Here is a 22,395-nt window from a genome sequence, read left to right as displayed (position 1 = left end):
TAAAATAGTTAACTTTTTGACGTACAACAATGTGGTTGCAAGAAATTTCTCTTTCCTCATCAATATAACATGCATAATCATTAAGAAATGGGAGATGACGATTCCAAATCATGATGAGTAACAAAACTCATTAACAAAATTAACACAGGTCTCATTTCGTTTGGATAGTAGTAATAGAAATAATCTATATTTTCCAGAACAGAACCATAAGTTAAATCATAAAATCACTTAAAATACAAAACTTAGACAAACGAGCCCTAGATATTCCAGTTTTGATCCACATTTAGTATCGAACCTTTTCAAATCTCGGGAATCTCAACGTCACCATCAGTAATCTCCTACTGTAGATCCTTAGGGTCCTTCTCGTCGACTGTACATCCAACAGAAACGCACGTTCCGAGGATCTCCTTGACTGTGCCAGACAAATCCATGGCCATGGAGCGGGGCTGCATGACCATGGCAATCTCGATTATGTCATCAAGGGAGATGTTGCCATTGTGCTTAATGTTCTTGGTCTTCTTCCGATCGCATTCAAGCTCCTTGAGAGCCTTGATGACGAGCGCTGTAGTGAACAGAGCAACAACCACCTTTGCCTAGTGGTTCTGCATGGTGAGTTTGACAATCACGCGGAGGCCCTTTCAGTCCTTAGCGGTTTCCTTTGCGAAATCCTCACTGATCTTCTTTGGGGATAGTCCAAGGGGGCCGATCTTTGGAACGAGAGAACTGGCCGCTTTGACCTCTCAGTCGGTTACTCGGGCGAACACATCCAGTTGACACACAAAAAGTTCAGTCCAAATCGAATAGCCCAAGGAATGAAGACTAATTAGAGGATTCTCAAATCAGATAGCCCAAAGAACGGCCCAATCAGGCAATTCAGGATAAAGGCCCAAATAGGGAAGCCCATGAACGTGGTAATACCATCGTCCAAGCTTGCAAGTCGTCCAAAATTTAAGCGAATGGATTACCATGCAGTCATCCAGAGCTGTGACCCTGTTCTCGCCCAAACCTTCGAGTCGCCTAGGATCTTAGCAAACATAAGATGTTATGGTTACCCAAAAGTGCGGTTAATGAAGCAGTTATTGAGTAGCCCTATCAAGTTCCACAATTCAAGGAATTCAATTGAAAACGGTTGAACGACCAAAAGTAATGGCAGCAGTTAGAAAACATAGTTCCATGACAAGTTGGCCACCATAAAGAAAATGGACAGTTATAGAGCGATCAAGCAGTTTTTAAGCGGTTGATCACGAAGAGATCATCGAAGGAGTATAAAAGGAAGAAAAGACATAGAGCAAAGGACCCCGAATCAAACACTCTCAAATAGAGAATATGTAACTTTCAATTTCTTAGTTTAGATTTAAACACTTCTTTTCAGTAACTCGTATGCTTGCGCCCCTTGGAGGCATTCTGTTTTATTTTCCAATTGTAAAGTCATCGCCAATAAAAACACCCCTTTTGGGACTTTGTCTCAAGAGGTTTGTCCCTTACACAATTGTCTGATCCCTTTTAATTGTTAGCGACTAACCCGCGCGAAACAATTTGGCACGCCCAGTGGAACATTGGTGTTTGGTGTTGAAGATACAAAAGGTGAAACAATATGCCTCAGAGATCCGATAAGGAAGTAGCAAGTCAGAGAGGAGTCCAATTTGTGATCGAGCGATATGAGGAGCAGCATAGCTCTCCACGAACAGATGGACAGAATCAGAGCAGTAACAGTCGTTACGAATCAATGACAGAGTTAAGTCCTCGAACTATGCGTGCACTACTTGGAGAACTCACACAAGATGTTGTTGAACAGGTAAATCTTCGAAATATTCATAATATGGAAAGATTTACCCAAAATGGGAATGCACATTATGACAATATGGCCAAACAACTGAATACTTTGAACGAAATAATGAATAAGTTAGTAGGCCAAATTTGTCAACAAGTTATACCTCTTGCAAACCACTTTCAAACTAGGACAATTGTGGGACATAATCCCCCAGTCCTAAATCCAAATCAGGGGGTAGAACCACCTTTCGGTCCCTCTACTTCAAACCAGGGGATGGTGTAATGTCAAATCAGAATAATGGTAGTGGTACGCCTAACTTGGGGGGTAATCCAAATGTAAGAGATAATGTCCTAAATAATGGGCAGAATACCCCACGTGTTAATGAGGAAATAAATGTTCAGGCTAATGGTAACAACGGCTCAAATCATGTAACTTTGTTGCCAATCAAGGACTAAAAATCAGGCCTCAAACAAATCAATCGGTTAACCAACCTGTAGGAATTCCATATGACCCCAACGTCATGTTGAGGAATCAAATTATGAAAATCGTACAGGATGAGATGGCTTTTGGGGTACGTCCTGTCATCAGGCCGACTTACACAAAGCCATATCCTGATTGGGTAGACCAAGCATATCCATGACCTAGAGGGTATAAAGCGCCAGAACTCTCACTGTTTACCGGTTTAGTGGAGGTGTCTACTCTAGAACACATAGGGCGATTCACACTGCAAAGTGATGACGTAACTGATTATCATAAAATGAGGCTTTTCCCTAGTTCGTTAACAGGAGTAGCTTTCTCTTAGTTCATCAATTTGCCAGCGAACTCTATTCAAACATGGCAACAATTGGAACAATTATTCCACACTCAGTTTTATAAGATTGAGTCTGAAGTTACTTTGACCGATTTGGCGAATCTACGTCAAATGCCAAATGAATGGGCAGAAGGTTTCCTCCAAAGGTTCAAGACAGCAAGAAGTAAATGTTTTGTACCTTTACCCGAAAAAGAGTTTGTCAAAATCACTCAAGGTTGTTTGAGCTTTGATTTGAAAAAGAAATTCCAAGACAAGGAATTTCCTGACCTTTTCCAATTGAGCGCGAACGTGATTAGGTATGAATGATTGATAAGAGAAGAAGAGCAGAAAAAAAATTCTAGTAAGGGGACTTATTATAGATACCCAAATTTTGATGTTCACACCATCAATAACGAGTCATACGATCAGACCGAAATGAGTTTGGCCGAATTAGTCAAAGGAGACACATATACTTGTCCTATAATGGCTAAGCCTAGACCATCGGGCAAGGATGAGCCTATGAAAGATGAAAACATAAAAGCTAGAACGTTCTCGTTCAATGTAACCAAAGCTGACCTTATACTTGACAAATTATATAAGGATAAGTAGATAAAGTTGAGTGATAAGCATAAATTGCCAAGCCCTGAACAAATTAAGGGTAAAAAAATATTGTAAGTGGCATAATGCATGGTCACATTTGACTAACAATTACTTGGTTTTTCGCCATGTGTTACATGATGCCATTTAATCAGGACGAATTACATTCGATGATAAGAAGAAGATGGCAATGGATGAAAATTCTTTTCCACAGCCACTTGGAGTGAATATGGTAACGTCTGATTTTAAAAACAAGTTGTCAAAATTCAAGTTGGTTATAGATGATGGAGAAGAAGACCCTGGACCACATCCCAGTGTCTTTGAGCGTATTAAAAGGAAGGAGCCAAAAAAGGATGAAGACGTCTTGTGTAATACTCCGAAATTTTATGCTTGTTTAAATTTCCGTAGGATAGTGATTTAACTTTCAATATTCTTTTTGGCCATAAGAAAAAGGGGACACCACCTTTGTAGTGGTTAATGCTAGAGGTAGTTAATGAATGTAGGCATGAAGTGTCAAAGGTTGTGTATGTATGAAGTAATTATTAGTTAGTCGAAACTTAAGGCAAGTTTGGACTTGAATGAAGTGGATTACTTTGTTAGGACTTCAATTGACCAAATGATTAAATTATGTTACAATCTACAATTTTTGAATATGTAAGTTGGGTACAAGTTTAAATTTGGGGTACACTTTGTTAACAATGAAAGTTAGAGGGTTTAGATGACATTAGTTGAAAAGATAAGAGACTTCCTTTGTAAATATAGGTTTTGTAGCCACTTATTACCCTATAATCAACCCACTTGTCATCCATCATCACCATACACTTAGATAATAGACTAAACATGTGTTAAAAAAAAAAAAGGAGAAAAGGAGGTGAGGCGGTGGAGAAGAAAAAAGGAAGAAAAAATATCAATCATTTATCCTTATCCTTATACAAATATAAATACATCCATATCCATTGCCATAGAGAGATTTTCTTCATTTTACAAAACACTTATACACTTAAATAGAGAGCAAAAATCGAAAGTAAGAAAGGAAAGGAGAAGGAAGTAAGTTTAGCACTTTCAAATTCATTTCAATCGAAGATCTTCAAGTTTTACGGTAAGATACCTTCCATGCTTAAGAGTTATGATTTTCATGGTAATATTTATGCTTAAACTATGCATGAAAAACCACAATATGATTATGGTGGACAAGTCCACAAAGTTAGATATCTATTTATGCCTTAGGACAAGTCCGAAGGGCACCGGCAAGCCGGAATGTGCAAGTATGGGTTTGATTGCATTCTTTGGTGTAGTATTATCATGATAAAAATACAAGCATGGTATCTTACTGAGTATTTCATATACTCATAGTATTTTATGCTAAACTTTCAGATCCATGATCGTTGAATTGATGGAAGTTAGTTGGCTTAAGCGATGATGGATTAAGGACAAGGATGTTTTGAACTGAAAGTTTTCTTTTGTATGTTTTGCTTGATGACTGTTTTCCTATCTATTTTTCTTATGGTATTATGTAAAAATATGTACATGACATGATATAATATGGTATTAATAGTAGATTTTGTAATTATATCTTTCATGTTATGATAAAAGACATTTTTGTAGTTTATTTTCCTTACAAGAGACAAAAGGCAGAAACGGGACAGTTTCTGGAGTCAATTTCAAAATGATGTTTCTAATTCTATAAACGTCCATTTGAGATTATAAAAATATTTCTGTTTTCCTCTTTGAGTTTTCTAAATATGGCCGAAGGAATCACTCAATTTGGATATCCATGGCCTGAGTTATCAAGGTTTTAACGTCAAGGGGTCAATCTGGATTTCCTGTGTAATACTTCACTGTTTTCAGTAAAACGTCTATATCATAGGATCTTGGAAAATTTTCATATTTTAACATAGAAAACTACTTGAAATTATATTTCTAATGCCACAAATTTCATGTAAAATAGAGTTGGGATGAATTTTATAAAAATTATCAAACTTGCTACCCCAACTAATCTTGATAGTGCCGAGGCCGTATGTGTAATGTATAATTTCATGTTGACATGCACTTTTACCGGTCATCAAATTTTATAAGAATGATTTTATCCAATTGAAGATAAGTTTCTAACATGTAATACTTCTATTTAAGAGTATTTACATGTACCAAAGACTGAAGTTATTATGTTTAGTACGTGACCCTCGAAGTTTTAAGTTCGGGGTGTCACATCTTGTGTGCAAGATGTAAAAGAGAAGTGAGTGGAAATATAGTAGCATCCCCATCCCCTACTTTTTTTCCAAACGCTCAGCCTGGTCGAGGACGAGGTACATCGTTCTATAAGGGATCGCCTTTTGAGAGATAGTTCAAGCCAGTAAATAATGGGAGAACATTCGGGCCGCAACCTCGCTAACCAAATATATGGCATTCGTTCCAGTATAATGTAGAAAAGGCAATACCCTTCAACGAGATGACTAGAACCCAACAAAGGCATTTCCAATGAAATTATGGACGAATGATGAGGCAACAACAGGGAGTGTCACGTCCTAAAGTGCCTAAACTACTCGAGGTAGCCAATCAAAATATTCTCAAAGACAGTGAAGAGACTGGTACAAATGAATCAATGAAAGAGTTGCCAGAAACTTCTTCTGAGAGATCGAAGTTTGAGCGAGACAGAAGGGATGGAGAAGATCCAGATCAACCCCTTGCTATTCAGTTCGATACGTTACCTCCTGTCGTGGCTAATAACTATATACTAGCCAATGAGTTCAAGAATAAAGAGAAAGAAGAAGAAGAAAGAGAGGATAACGAAGGAGAAGCATGCGTGCTGGAATATGAAGAAGGCTAGACTTCTAGAGAGGTATACAATGGTGAGAAAGATGATGGTATGACAGACATTGAAGAGGAAATTGATCTGGAAGCAGAAAGAAGAAGTAGAGGAGTATCGTACAATACTCTGTTGAAGCAACTACATCGAGAGGGAGTTCGTGAAGTAGACTTATTGGGAGAACCATCTGGGCGTTCTTTCGATTTTTACGTACTGTACGGGATGCCCAAAAGGAAGAAGAGAGTGCTTCACTCTGAAAAGTATGGATCACCTCCAAGAATAATGTCTCCTCCCACAAGTTGGGTAACTAAAGATTAAGCATTAGAAAACACTAAAAAGGAAATTTAGGAGACAGAAGTTCAGTACGATATGCTGCATGTTGACTTATCACAAAAGGATAACTCGACAGAGGACAAGTAGGAAGTAGAAATAGAGGCTGTCGAAAAGGTTATTTTTAAGCGACCAGCCATGAAATTGACTAAACATTGAGGCCATTGTACGTTAAAGCTCTAGTTAACGGCATACCTGTGGCAAAAGTGCTTGTCGATAATGGAGCAGCTATAAACACCATTCCATCTAGGATGATAAGGAAATTTGTAAAGATAGAAGGGGGTATGATTCCAACAGAAGTCATCCTTACAAGGTTCAATGGAGGAGCAAATGCAGCTAAGGGAATTATGCCATTGGACATAACTATAAGGACAACTACTAGGACCACAGTCTTCTTTGTAATAGATGGTCCTACTAGTTACAATGTGTTACTAAGAATAGATTGGATACACGGAAGTCGCTGTATACCTTCATCGCTCTATCAATTCCTGGTTTTTTGGAATAACAAGGGTGAAGCAGAGGTGGTGCAAGCTGATCATAGGCCTTTTGTCGCAGAAGCAAACTCAGTAGAAAGGTTCATATACGAAGGAAACTATGGACTTGTCAAGGTAGTCCTAGATGAGGAAGAAACTCAGATTGTTGCACAGAGTGAAGAGCCATTTTCAGTGGACGCACTCACTGAAATGTTCAGTCAGATGAGGCCAAATATAGTGAGCCTAGAAAAGTCAGTAATTGGCAAAAGAATAATCAAGGAGTCTTGAATGAGTTCTAAGCAACAAAAGCAAATGGCCGATATTCAAGCCTTCAAAGCCAAATTAATGGCTTTCGATAAATAATGCAAGGACAAGACGAAAGAAGAGGCAACTCTGAAAGCGTTGAAAGACAAATTAGCAGTATTCGAATTGGAACAAAGTATTGACCGAGAAGTCAACAAGGTGGATTGTTTAGAAGAAGAAGTGTCTACAAGGGAACTGGACGATGAAGTAATGCGGATCATCAAGCCTGGATACGCTCAAGCACAAGACCCTATGATTAAAGTGAATATTGGCAATGAAGGAGAAGATCATCCAACATTCATCAGCCAGATGCTGGATCAAGAGGTTAGTGATAAATTAATCACTTTGTTAAAGGACTATAAAGATTGTTTTGCTTGGGAATATGAACAAATACCTGGTTTAGATAGAGACTTGGTGGAACATAGATTACCAACTAAGCCTAATTTTAAACCTTATAAGCAACCTCCCAGACGTTTTGCTCCTAATGTACTCCCTGAGATTAAGAAAGAGATAGAGCGATTATTAAAAGCAGGCTTTATTAGAACAGCCAGGTATGTCGAATGGTTGTCCAATATCATGCCAGTACTAAAAAAGAATGGTAAACTAAGGGTGTGCATAGACTTTAGGAATTTAAACATAGCCACACCCAATGATAAATATCCAATGCCCACGGTAGATTCTTTAGTAGACTCAACTGTCGGACACGTCATGTATTCCTTCATGGATGGGTATTCAGGATACAATCAAATTTATATAGATGAGGAAGACATACACAAAACTGCCTTTAGATGCCCTGGGTCTCTAAGATGTTTTGAATGGGTAGTCATGTCTTTCGGCCTGAAAAATGCAGAAGCAACTTATCAAAGGGCAATGAATTTAATTTTTCATGATATAATAGGCAAGTTTGTTGAAATGTATGTAGATGATATAGTGGGCAAATCCATTAAAGAAGAGGACCATTTCAAACAGTTAAGATGTTCATTTGAGCGAATGAAACAATATAAGCTAAAGTTGAATCCCTTGAAATGTGTATTTGGTGTTAATGCAGGGAACTTTCTTGGTTTCTTGGTACACAAAAGAGGGATTGAACTTGATAAAAATAAAGCAAAGGCCATTTTAGAGGCCAAACCACCTAGCAACAAAAAAGAATTGCAAAGGTTTCCAGGCAAAGTAAACTTTTTAAGACGCTTTATTTCTAACTGTGCAGGACGAACTAAAGTCTTTTTGCCACTTTTAAAGCTGAAAAATCAAGACGAATTCGTCTGAAAAGAAGAAATCAAAAGGCTTTTGAAAGCCTGAAGACATAATTATCAAGTCCACCAGTGTTGGTATCACCAATCCAAGGACGGCCAATGAAAGTGTATGTATCGGCTGAAAAAGAATCAATAACTAGAATGGTCGCGCAAGAAGACCACTTTGGTGAAGAGAGGGCGATTTACTACTTGAGTAGATGGTTAACAAAATGTGAATGTAATTACTCTGCTATCGAAAAATTATATCTTGCATTGTATTTCACATGTACAAAATTAAGGGCTTATTTACGGCCCGTAATCGTTTATTTGATTTCTAGAGTAAATTTGATTAAGTATATGTTCTCTCGCCCTATTTTACACCAAAGGGTAGGCCTTTGGACGTTAGCTTTATCAGAATTCGAAATACAATACATAACCCAAAAGGCAGTCAAAAATCAGGCTTTGGCTAATTTTCTAGCCGATCATCCATGCCTTGACATGCCTGAAGAAATTGAATTAGAAATCAATTCGTTCGAACTAAAACCTTGGGTGTTGTATTTCGATGGGTCAAAACCCTCTAAAGGTACAGGAGTAGGAGTAGCATTGATAAATCCTTTAGAGATTTGCTACAAGTTCGCATTCACTTTGGATAGGATGTGCACCAACAATCAGGCCGAATATGAAGCCTTAATCGTGGGCCTAGAACTAATAATAGATATGGGGGTAAAGAATGTAATCATTAGAGGCGATTCTCAATTGGTAATTCACCAATTGATTGATGATTTTAAATGCCAAAGTGATTCCATCATGAGTCAATATGAAATCACCCAAGAGTTGTTAGAAGAATTCAACCAAGTAGAACTTCAATACGTTAATAGGATATATAATGACGTGGTAAATGAGTTGGCCCAAATGGCCTTAGGGTACTCAAAGGTCTTAAATTGGAAGTCTACTTGTGAGTATAGAACCATATTGCCCGTGATTCAAAGAAGGGCAAGAAGGATTGAAATTCATTGCATACAAGATGGAGATGCAATAGATTGGAGGACAGAGATTAAAAGGTTCCTTGAAAAACCTAATAAAGGAAATAATAGAAAAATAAAGCTGTGTTTGCTAAACTATACACTAATAGATGAAGAGTTGTTTAAGAAACGCTCTGATGGTATATTGCTAAAATGTATAAGTTTGCAAGAAGCCAGGACGATCATGGCTGAAATACACGAAGGGATATGTGGAGCTCATCAAGCTGGCCAAAGGATGAGATGGTTAATTATTAGGAGTGGATATTTTTGGCCAAAGATGGGAGAATTATGCGTTCAGTATGCAAAGAGTTGTTTAGCATGCCAAAAGCATGGTCCAATACAAAGGGCGCTAGCATGAGAGATGGCACCTATTATTAAATATTGGCCGTTCAAGGGTTGGGCGATAGACCTGAAAGGGAAGATTTATCCCCCATCGTCCAAGCAACATACTTTTGTTATAGTTGCAACTGATTATTTCACTAAGTGGGTAGAGGCGGTACCTTTAAAGGAGATCACCCAAAAGAATGTTATAGAATTTATCTGTGATCACATCATTTATAGATTTGGAATTTCACAAACTTTGATGGTAGATCACGGAACATCTTTGAATGGGGATCAAGTGAATAAATTCTTGAGCGAGTTTGGGGTTAAATTAGTGAACTCCACACCATATTACGCTCAATCCAACGGACAAGCAGAATCTTCTAATAAGATTCTAAAAAATATCATAAGGAAAATGATAGGTGAAAATGTCAAAATTGGCACGAATGTCTAAACAAGGCCTTATGGGCTTATAGGACGTCGCCTCGGTCAAGTACAAAAATTACTCATTTCCAACTTACTTATAGACAAGAGGTCATTTTGCCTATGGAAATCAACGTGCAATCAATCAGAGTGTGTTTGCAACATAAGTTAAGTGGTGATGAGTATAACGAATCACTAGTTCAAAACTTATTGGAGTTGGACGAATTAAAATTAGACGTCCTAGATAGATTGCAAGTTCAAAAACGAAGAATGGCTAAATTTTATAATAAAAAAGTTATAGCCAAGTCGTTCAGCCTGGGGGAATTGGTTTGGAAAACAGTACTCCCTTTGGATAGCAAAGATCGAAAGTATGGCAAATGGTCGCCCAATTGGGAAGGACCATATAAAGTAAATAATGTGTTGTCTAATGGAGCCTATCATTTGAAAAATTTAGACGGCACCAAGCACATGAGGTTATTAATGGCAAATATTTAAAAAAATATGTTCCTTTCTTATGGGAAAGTGAACAAATAAAAACGTAATCAAATCGCATTGAACGATCGCAGAATAAAAAGAGCCAGAGCGAAATACATTCAAATAAATTCCTTTATTATCAAACGTTCATTACAAAGTTGTAAAATACAAGATGCTAAATGCTCTATAAACTACAATTAAGAGCAAACTAATCTCCCGATCGATTGTCGAGTAAGAGGGTGTATTAGCCTTGAACGCCATCCCGATCGCACTGCTGCAAAGGCAACCAAAGAGGTTAGGAAGCACTCTCAGTAAGCAAAAAGGAAGATGAAGTGCCTTTGCATCACCTTCCTAAATGCATCGCTGCAATAACGGGCAAAGAGGCTGAGAAGCACTCTCAGCAAGCAAGGTGGCTTGCAGGCGTCCTCAAAAATTGTCTTCCATCATCGAACTCCTTGTAAGGAACATGGAGACGATGGGAAGAACTTTGCTGGCCAAAGAATATTTCCTATATCTCCCATACTAAAAGTGACATCAAGAAAGATGGCAAAATGGGCGGATCAGATAATCCATTTCCATGGAAAACAAAAGTTTTGGATTGATTGTCAAGATGCCAAACAATGGCAGCAAATTGGTTTTTTAAAGAAGAAAATGGAAATGAAGATGGAAAGTGTAAAGTATACGTGCATTTATAGGGGGTGAAGGTGAAAAGATAGAATATGAACAGCCACATTCGTGCCTAGTAAAGGGAATTAAGTGGCCCAAAATCTTGGAAAAAAGGCAGAAATATCAAGAGAAAATGTGCGAAATTTTTTTTAACATAAAGCAGTTAAATGCTTGAGCGATTGACAATTAAAAGACAAACGTCAATAAATACACAAGAAAGCTAAAATAGTTATTCATTAATGATGATGGCTGCTGTTATGATCAAAATTAGCAATGGATATCAGCACAAGGTTACAAAGGGAAAGTCCATACAAAATTACAAAAAGAAAAAGTTAAAACATTATATGTCTTAATTACAATTCGCCCCATACCAAATGAATTCTTTCTCTAAGTCTCCCCTATTCCTCACTCTGTCGAGAAGTGATATTCAATTCAGCCACAACATCATCATCAACTTCCAGCTTCTTGTACTGCTCGACCAAAGATTTGGTTCATTCAATTCCTTAGGAGGCATTGCATTTTTTGGCAACCATTCTCGCCTTACAGTCATCCATCTTTGCTTGAAGTTCCTTCATCTGTGCAGCCAAATTGGTCATCAAAGAGTCTTCAATCATGACTTCAGAAGAGGTTTCTTTCAATTCGTCCTCAGCTTTGTTGATCTCCAGAAGCAAAGATTCTCTTTCAGATACAGCGTGAAGATATTAAGTACTTTTGGCCTTCAGTTCAACATTTTTGGCCAGCAAGGAGAGGACCTCGGAATGGACAACTTTCAACGTCGCTTTAAAATCAGCAGAAAGATTGAGCGACGAAAGTGTCAGTGCTTGCTCCAATTTCGCATTCAAATGCTCAAGCTTATCCTTATGCTTAGCAGCACTAGTCTTACCAATGTCCATATCCATGAAGGACACATACTCAAATATCAACTACTTGAGGAACTTCATATCTTCCTCTGAAGAAGCAGAAAGATGACTAGCTGAAGCAGGGCGAGATGTCTTGACTTGCCCCCAGGAAGTGAACAAGTCTTGGATGAAACGCACAATTTTATCAGCATCCTACAAAGAAAGTTGCCAACATTGAAGGTTTTCACTACACTAAACAAAGTGAAAGTAAAGGAGAAGTAAAGATTACCTTATCAGCACTCTTGGAAGGTGGCATATCCCCAGCCAAATCTACCACCTGTGGCTCCACCATTCGTGAGGACTTCCCCTTGTCTAACAAGAAGACCTTGCTGCAACGGGCAGACTCATGGGAACATCTTCAGAACTCAAAAAGCAACAAATTAAAAACTAATAGCACAAGCAAAGGTAAAGCATCAAAAAATGAATTACCTTCTGCTTTGACGTTTGGGGGGTCAACGCCTTGGGAAGAAGGTGGCTCATCCATTGGTTGTGATGAAGATTCTAGGACTGAAGATTTCTCTTTAGGTGTAGTCCCTTCATTAGCTGGTTTGGACGAAGCAGCCTCAGCAGAGGATGATGGAGCAGGAGCTGCCAATACCAAAGCCTTCAAAGGAAAGGCTGAACTTTTCTAAGAAATCCAAATAAACCATCATTACATAGAAAAGTTTAAAGTATGGAAAGGTATGCTTGTGAGTAAACCAATTTGATTACCTTCCTCCTGAGGATGAGAGGAGTGTCATCATTATCATCAGCATTATCCTCTAAAATGGGAGATGCTGAGGCTAGCCATTTACAGCTTGGGACACTTTTAGCTGCAGTGGGCTTGGCGGGAAGAGAAGTCGATGACGAGCAGACTGTTTAGCATGAGTAGGGAAGAGGGACTCCTAATGGACACAGGAGTGACCAAAATAGTAGAGGTGGAAGAAATGTTTGGCTGGTCCAGTGAATGGAAAGCACGATTGGCATCAGTCACAAACAATCTGCGCTTCACTGACGGCCAGAGTCGTTCAAAAAGGGGATGGATGGCACGGCTAGGATTGAAGGGGGCTAATGAAAAGTTGCTCGTCAAAAGAATATTGCGAGCATCTATAGCTTCTGCCTCTACCTTATTAATGATGTGGAAGCGATCTATCAAATTTCTTGAATAGCAAGGGGAAATGGGCCAAGTTTGGCCAAAACCAAGTTGGAGAGCAAAAAATTGGGGAGCATATATTTCAACCCCAGCTTTGGCATTGGTCCCAGTAGCTTTGGCATTGGTCCCAGTCAAAATATCATGGACACCCTCCCGGTCAAAAATTGAATCCAAACGAACAGAGAGGTGTTCGCACTATCCAGAGTGGATGGAGGTTGCACATAATCTGGAGTCAAAAAGGGAGGAAAAGGAAAGAAGGAAGGGATTGAATCCAGAGTATAAAAGAATGAAAAAATGTCCCTTCTAGACATATTTACAGGAGTCAGGGGATCGATGGCTAGCCCAAAATAGCTAGCAGAAGGACTGGAAAATGATGGAGCACCAAGCGATGGAAAATAGGCTCTCAACCACATTTGAGTGAACCAAAGAGGCCCACTGCTAGTGGGAGATGCACCATTCTTCAATTGGGATTGAAGAGAAGCTAAGCCTCTATAGAGGGCAGCTAAAAAGAAAGAACACAAATTTAGAGGCCTACCACGCACCAATTCGTGCGCTATGAGTAAATAGCTCATGGAGGGCTTCATGCTTGGCACACACAAAATGTATTTCTAAAGCTAAATCTGAAGAAAGGCCACACGCTCAGCATGGGAAGGCTCAGCGCTTGAGTGGTTATGACAGGTCTACAGGCTTAAATAAGACTCGGTGAGTTTTTTATCAAATTTTCGGACGACACCAAAAATCAAAATACCAAGGAAAATGGTATCGCCCAAAGGTGGCAGATTTACTAAGGCCCCAACATCCCTTAAGGTAATGGACATGGGACCAAGAGGGAAGACAAAAGTGTTATACTCAGAAGACCAAAAACTTAAAGCAATTGGAAAAAGTGTTGAGTCAAAAATAGGGGGTTGAAGAGAGATTTCTAATAAATCAGAAATTCTAGCACTATCAAAAATTGCCTTAATAAGACCATGGTCCACAAGGCGAGCATGCCATCTACGAAAAACGACGTCAGATTTAGGCCAAGTGCAAATATCTCTTTCGCGAAGCGGCCTCAATGGCAGAGAGTTTAGAAACGGAGGGCCTTGAGTACAAGGGAACAGTCGACCGACCGACCGCCGCTTGTTCGATGGCCTCAGCATTGTTGAATGAAGGACCTAGATAGAACTCATTGAGTTTGACATTGGCTGGTGCAAGGAAGTTTGGAGTTATATATGGCCAAGTGAGGAGTTTCTGGAAGTCTTCGAAACTAAAGGAATCACCAGACTGTGATTGTGAAGCAGCCATTAGGAACGAAATAGAGTTTGTCGAAATTTGCTTAAGAAACATAGCAGAGAAACAAGAAGATTAACAATAATATTGCTAGAGAGAAGCGCGAAACAATGAGGCGTGATTTAGTGGTGCAATGAAATGGCATGTATTTGGGGGATGTAAGGGTTTGCAATCGTCGCACCTTTTCAGGCTATGGAAGAAGACAATGATTGAAATTCTTGGGAATTTCGAATGTTGCTGGGAAACACAAAGTGAATATGGCAAACAATTAATAATTGGTATTAATTCTGCCATATTGGCGGTTAATTGTTGACACACAAAAAGTTCAGCCCAAAACGAATAGCTCAAGGAATGAAGCCCAATCAGAGGATCCCCAAATTAGATAGCCCAAAGAACAGCCCAATCAGGCAATTCAGGATAAAGGCCCAAATAGGGAAGCCCATGAACGTGGTAATACCATCGTCCAAGCTTGCAAGTCACCTAAGATTTGAGCAAATGGATTACCATGCAGTCGCCCAGAGCTGTGACCCTATTCTCACCCAAACATTCGAGTCGCCCAAGATCTTAGCAAACATAAGATGTTATGGTTACCCAAAAGTGCGGTTAATGAAGCAGTTATTGAGTAGCCCTATCACATTCCACGATTCAAGGAATTCAATTGAAGACGGTTGAACAACCAAAAGTAATGGCAGCAGTTAGAGAAAGCAGTTCCATGACAAGTTAGCCACCATGAAGAAAGTGGGCAGTTATAGAGCGATCAAGTAGTTTTTAAGAGGTTGATCATGAAAAGATCATCCAGAGAGTATAAAAGGAAGAAAATGCATAGAGAAAAGGACCCCAAATCAAACACTCTCAAACAGAGAATATGTAACTTTCAATTTCTTAGTTTAGATTTAAACACTTCTTTTCAGTAACTCGTGTGCTTGCGCCCCTTGGAGGCATTCTGTTTTATTTTCCAATTGTAAAGTCATCGCCAATAAAAACACCCCTTTTTGGGATTTTGTCTCAAGATGTTTGTCCTTTACACAATCGTCTGATCCCTTTTAATTGTTATCGACTAACCCGCACGAAACACATCCACTACCTAACTCGGGTCAAATTTTGGCGGCATTGTGGTTTTAGGATTTAGGGTCTATAATATATTATGGATTTTTTCTGAGGTCGGGTCTGTACCCTAAGAATGGACTTTCTTGTATCTTTATTCTATTGAGGCCCAAGCATTTGGGCTTCCGAGTTAGGTTTCGTATAGATGAAATTTGTAATGATTGAAGCTTAATGACTTAAAACTCAATCAAAACTAGCAGCTAAAAGGTTAACGATTATATTCAAATTGAAATTACAACTGATGATGCTGAGAGAAATTACAAGAAATTGATGGAAAGATAAAGAAAAAGAAAGAAGATCAAGAGAAGAAAATGGAGGAGAGCTGCGTAACAAAATATCAATTTTTCCCTAAAAGACAAGCTGCTTTTCTCGTGTCAGATGTATATATGTATATAGATATATTCTCTCTCCTCTAACAATTGATGCCAAAACCTCCTCTGACTCGTTTCCTTTATTGGGCTAAACAAAAGAGGCCTATTAGAAGGCTAGTCCTGTCCACTAATCTTTATTTCAAATTTTTGTGGCTCCACCTTCTTTTTAGACCCCAATTCCATTCAACTGTCATTTTCTTTCCTTGACAACCGCACGCAGTTTAATTGGTCTGTGTGAAGAGGGACGGGATCACAGACCCAAGGAATAATCGTTGAAGGCGGACACCTTGATAAAAATATCCTAATTTCTTTTTGAGCAGTGATACATAGAATACCAGGTGCACACAAGAGTCTGCAGGTAGATCAAGATGATAAGCTACCTTTCCCACCATTTTTTGTATCTGAAAAGGGTCATAATACTTAGCATATAGCTTATGGGTGCTTCTAAATGCGACTAATTGCTGCTTATAAGGATTGTGTTTGAGAAATACCCAATCTCCTTCATTGAACTCTCTCTCAGTCTGATTCCTGTCTGCATATAGTTTCGTTGTAGCTCTAGCTTGAGCCAAATTCTCCTTAAGTAGGTGATCCATCTTATGTCTTTCATGCAAAAGTTCTTCTAAAGCTGTGACATTAGTTTGATAGTAAGGGCCAAGTGCTAGATGTGGGGGTTGGATCTCATAGAGGGCTTGAAAAGGTGTCATCTTGATTGCTGAATGAATGGTGGTGTTATACCACTATTCTACAAGCGAAATCCATTTTACCCACTGCTTGGGTTGTTTAAATGTCATATACCTAAAAAACATTTCCAAGCATTGATTCAACCTTTTTGTTTGACCATCTGTCTGTGGATGGTAAGCAGTGCTTAGTTGCAGCTGTGTACCCATTAATTTAAATAACTCCTGCCAAAAGCCACTAATGAAAACCTTGTCTCTATCTGATATAATGCTATGTGGCATTCCATGCAACTTGAAGATATTATCTAGAAATACCTTGGCAATGATGCTAGCTGTGAAGGGATGAGAAAGTGTTATAAAGTGGCCATATTTGGTAAATCTGTCCACAACTACCAATATAACACTTTTGCCTCCAGATTTGGGAAGTCCTTCGATAAAGTCCATTGATATATGGCTCCATGAATGTGTGGCTCAGGTAGGGGCTGCAATAAACCCGAATAAGATACATGTTCACCCTTACATCTTTGACAAGTATCACACTGAAGTGCTTCCTTCTTTATATCTCTTGGCATACCTGGCCAATAAAAATATTACTTTCCCCTAAGTATATTGGCTTGAACTCCAGAGTGTCCTCTTCCTTGTGAAGAGTGTATATTTTGAATCAACTTCTCCCGAATTTCACCTCCTGTTCCCACATATAACTTGTCTTTATACCTCAACTGGCCATTCTGGTACTTGTAGTCTGAGTCGCTCTCAGGGTTCCATAGTAGAGCCTCAATTTTATCTCTAGCCCATTCATCATCTTGGTAACTCTCCATTATTTCCTGTATCCAAATAGGGATAAATGTAGAAATGGCTAAACACTACCCCTCAGCTTCCTCTTTTCTAGATAAAGCATCAGCCACTAGATTTTCTATTCCTCTTCTATATTGTATTTCATAATCCAATCCCAATAATGTGGTCAGCCATTTCTGTTCCAATGCAGTTGTTATCCTCTGCTCCAATAGGTATTTTAGTGATTGGTGATCTGTTTTTAGGATAAAATGATGTCCCTCTAGGTAATGCCTCCATTTGTTCACTGTAGTAACCAATGCTAAGAGTTCTTTCTCATAAATAGATAGCCCCATATTCCTAACTCCAATGGCCTTGCTTAGGAAAGCTAAAGGTCTCTTGTTCTGCATAAGTACTGCCCCAATTCCTCCATAGCTTGAATCAATTTCAATTTCAAAAGGCTGATGAAAATCAGGTAGAGCTAGCATTACTGTGTTACACATAGCTTGCTTAAGTTTGTGAAATGCAATGTCCGTCGCCTCAGTCCAAAGAAACCCATCCTTCTTGAGTAATTCAGCTAGTGGTTTGATTAAGGATCCATATCCTCTTACAAATTTCCTGTAGTACCCCGTAAGTCCCAAGAATCCCCTTAATTGTTTCACATTTGATGCTCGGGCCACTGTAGCATGGTTTTTATCTTTTTGGGGTCAGCACATACACCTTCATGTTTTATAATATGGCCCAGGTACTCTATTTGCCTTTGGTCAAAAGAACACTTACTTCTCTTTGCAAACAATTGGTTTTTCCGCAAAATCTCAAATACCCTTTTTAGGTGTTAGTAGTGTATGTGGATGTCATTGCTATAAACTAGTATATCATTAAAAAATACCAGAACATATCTTCACAGTTGTTCCTTAAAAATTTCATTCATCAGACTTTGGAAGGTGGCAAGAGCATTTGTTAGCCCAAAGGGCATCACCTTGAATTCATATAGCCTTTGGTGAGTTTTGAATGCCATTTTATAGATGTCTTCACTGGACACCATTATTTGATGATAGCCAGCCCTTAAGTCAATTTTTGAGAAATAGGTTGATCCGTGCAATTCATCAATCAAGGGCATAGGAAACTTGTCCTTGATGGTAAGATTATTCAATTGTCTATAATCCACACAAAATCTCCAAGAACCATCCTTTTTCTTAACCAATAGCATAGGTGATGCAAATGGACTATTACTCTATTGCAGAATCCCACTTTCTAGCATCTCATTTAGCATTTTCTCCACCTTAGCCTTTTGAACATAGAGACACCTGTAAGGTCTAATTTTAAATGGTTATACACCTTCTTTAAGAGGAATATGCTGATCTTGGGAACTATGTGAGAGAAAGTCCTTTCAAAGGGGATTTTAAGATGAGTTCCAAAATGCCCAAAATTGACTTTCCTCAGTTTGGTGGGGAAGGGCCCAGAGAATGGCTGAGAAAAGCTAGAAAGTTCTTTCAGCTTCATCAAAATCCTAAAAATATGAAAATAGGAATTGCTGAGATGTATCTCAAGGGCAAGGCTAATATATGGTTTCAGGAATTTGTAACCAGTCTTCCAATTGCAGATTGGAGCTTGTTTTCTACAGAGATATGTAGGAGGTTTTCTGAGAACACAGCTTAAGAGGTGGTAGAAACCTTTAGCAAAATTAAACAACATGGGTCTGTGGCTGAATATCAAGAGAGATTTGAAGATCTCAAGTCCCAAGTAATGCTTTCCCTTCCTCATTTACCCGATTCCTATTATATTTCCATTTTCACCAGTGGATTGACGAACGAGATCAAATCTATGGTTAAGATCATCAAACCTACCTCTATAACACAAGCCTTTGAAATAGCCTCTTTACAGGAAATCACCATTATAGCCCTCAACGAAGTACAAAAGTCGTCTAAACCAAACCCAACCAACTGGAACTCGCAGTCACATAAAAAAATAGACACTAAGTGGAAAAATATCCCTCACACAGACTCTACCCTTAAAAGCCAAAAGTACCCTACAAAATTTAAGACTATTACCCCCACAGATTTCGAAACCAAAAAGAAATTGGGACTTTGCTATAAGTGTGATGAGAAGTACACCATTGGGCATATATGCAAAAATAAGATGCTAAATTTCATGTTAGTAGATGATGAGGGAAGGGAAGAAGAACCTATAAAGAAGGAAGATATGGATCAAAGAGATGATGATGATCCAGAAGAAAATATGGAGATTTTGGTAAATGCATTGGCCGAAAGTGTTAGGCATAGGACCAGAGGAATTCCTGGCATAATTAAGAAGAGGAATGTCTCTGTGCTCATTGACAGTGGAAGCACACATAGCTTCATTGACGAGAATATGGTGCATGAACTTAAATACCCTATTGATTCTTCCAAACCTCTAGTTGTTACGGTGGCCAATGGAGAAAAGATAGAGAGCAGAGCGGTATGTAGGCCCTTGATCTGGGGTATGCAGGGAATGAAATTCCAATTTAAACTAAGAGCTCTTAAGCTGGGAGGCAATGATCTGATGTTAGGTGCTGATTGGTTGAGCCAATTTGGTCCTATGATATTTGATTTTGCTAATAGGAGCATTAAGTTTCACCATGATGGGAAGGAAGTGGAATTAAGGAGTGAAGATTCTCATGGAAAATTTGGTATGATGTATGAGAAAAGACTCGAACGGTGGTATAATAAGAATTGGTATGGCTTCATAGCTCAGTTATATGCCGTGACAGAAGAAGAGATGGATCGTACACCTGTTGAGGTATTTTCACTAGTTGATGAATATATGGATATCTTGTAGGGAAAATCCCAAGTTTCACCAGTTCCGTCGACTGAACTTTTCTGAAATCCGATAAGTTTATGAAAAATGAGGAATCCGGTATTCTCGATTTCAATACCATATATGCTTTTTGTCCGATAAGATGATATATAACGGCAAGTTACAGTCGTACAACTAATTGGATAATAACAGAATGAACAACAAATCAACTATTGAATTTACTGCAATAAATAACAGAACGAATAATTGAAATTGTAGGAAATGAAATTTCAAACCGATGCCTGTGTTACACACAGTTTCCTTAAAACTGATTCGCCCCCTCACCGTCCGTGCTTGAGGTTTAAAATGAGCGTCCATTTTTCAGGATACAACGGTAAAACAAGTAGCTTCCAAGCATCGCAGAAACCACTCCAGCGAACTGAACTAGTGCCTGAACTACACCACCACTAAGACAGAAATGCAGAAAAGACAGAACTTTATACAAATGAATTTCTTGTGTATTCTAAACTTGAAAGATTTTGCTTTAGTGTATTGAAATGAGGAAAATGAGCCACTATTTATAGGCTAGGCTACCATTAATGGTAATGACCTTTGGAGTTTCTCGTCTTCTTCCTATGTGGGACAAATTCATTTTTCCCACATAAACTCCCTTTTGAGTGGCACACTTTGAGCCTCAATTTCTCATTCACCCGAGCATCATCTTTGCAAGTAAGTGTATGATTTCGATGTACTCACGGAGGAAAACACAAATCAACTTTCATCTTCCAAATTGAACAACCGGGTCCCACTCAAAACTCGTGCCAAAGTCGGCCCATAACTCAGTTTTTTTTCCAACAATCCCCCACATGAATGAAAATTGGGAGCGACTCATGCATGTAACACATGACGACTTATAAATGTGACCCATGACGACTTGGTGATATAGTTCAACAGTTAAAATCTGCATAGGATAGGTAGGTGTTACCCTTTGAACCTTCCCTTGTGAAAGCATATTTACTTCACTGGCTGACCAGTAGACGCGATATCCTTGAACTATTCTGCCGTTTATGTAAACGATGATACACTTCACACAGGATTCTTCCTAACACATTTTAGTTCTCATTATTATGTTCATTTTGGCCATGAACATACGCCTGGTTCTGTGAGAGTTCACAAGAATTGCGCCCCACACAATTCCCTTGGAAGCGGCCCCACTTTTCTCTCACATAAGTGATTTCTTATTACAAGTAACCTGCATTACTTGGATCGATTTTTGACGCATAAGAATCATTAAAAGCCTATTGCTTATCATCCATCTTTACGGGCATCACTGTCGCATCACAGGAATTGACAGGATGTAATATCCCCCACAGTGATTCTATCAAGTCTTTACAATTAGGTTCTCCCTTTAAACCTAGATCTTGGGATCTCCAGTCAATTAGGTTGAATTTTCCTTTGTATTAACTTATCCATTCAAGGGCTTAAGTCTCATTCCTCCCAATGATTTCTCAACTAACTCTCTATTTAACCCTTTGGTTAGCGGATCCGTAATGTTATCCTTTGACTTTACATAATCAATAGTGATAACTCCAGTTGAGAGTAGTTGTCTCACGGTATTATGTCTACAACGTATATGTCTAGACTTACCATTATACATGTTGCTCTGTGCCCTTCCAATTGCCGATTGACTATCACAATATATGCAAATTGTTGGCACAGACTTTGACCATCTTGGAATATCCTCTAAAAAGTTGCGTAGCCACTCAACCTCTTCACCACTTTTATCTAGAGCTATAAACTCAGATTCCATAGTGGATCTGGCTATCACTGTTTGTTTAGAAGATTTCCATGATATAGCTGCACCTGCCAATGTGAACACAAATCCACTCGTGGACTTTGAGTCTTTTATGTCGGATATCCAATTAGCATCACTATATCCTTCAATGACCGCTGGATATCTGCTATAGTGCAGTCCAAAATTACGAGTATATCTCAAGTACCTTAGTACTCTTACTATTCCTTTCCAGTGATCAGCTCCTGGATTACTCGTGTATCTACTCAGTTTGCTCACTGTGTAGGCTATGTCTAGTCTTATACAACTTATCAAGTACATCAGACTTCCAATAATTTTCGAGTATTCTACTTGAGACACACTTTCACCTTTGTTTTTAGATAGATGTTGACTCGTATCT

At 38.8% G+C, this 22,395-nt stretch overlaps 1 pseudogene; it reads right to left on the bottom strand.

The window, feature by feature from the left end:
* Nucleotides 1-299: 299 nt before the first annotated feature.
* LOC111373292 lies at nucleotides 300-16,684 on the bottom strand (annotated as a pseudogene).
* Nucleotides 16,685-22,395: the final 5,711 nt, after the last annotated feature.

Source organism: Olea europaea, chromosome 2, assembly GCF_002742605.1.
Source record: "Olea europaea var. sylvestris chromosome 2, O_europaea_v1, whole genome shotgun sequence".
Lineage (NCBI taxonomy): Eukaryota > Viridiplantae > Streptophyta > Magnoliopsida > Lamiales > Oleaceae > Olea > Olea europaea.
This window is presented reverse-complemented; position numbering and strand designations above follow the sequence as displayed.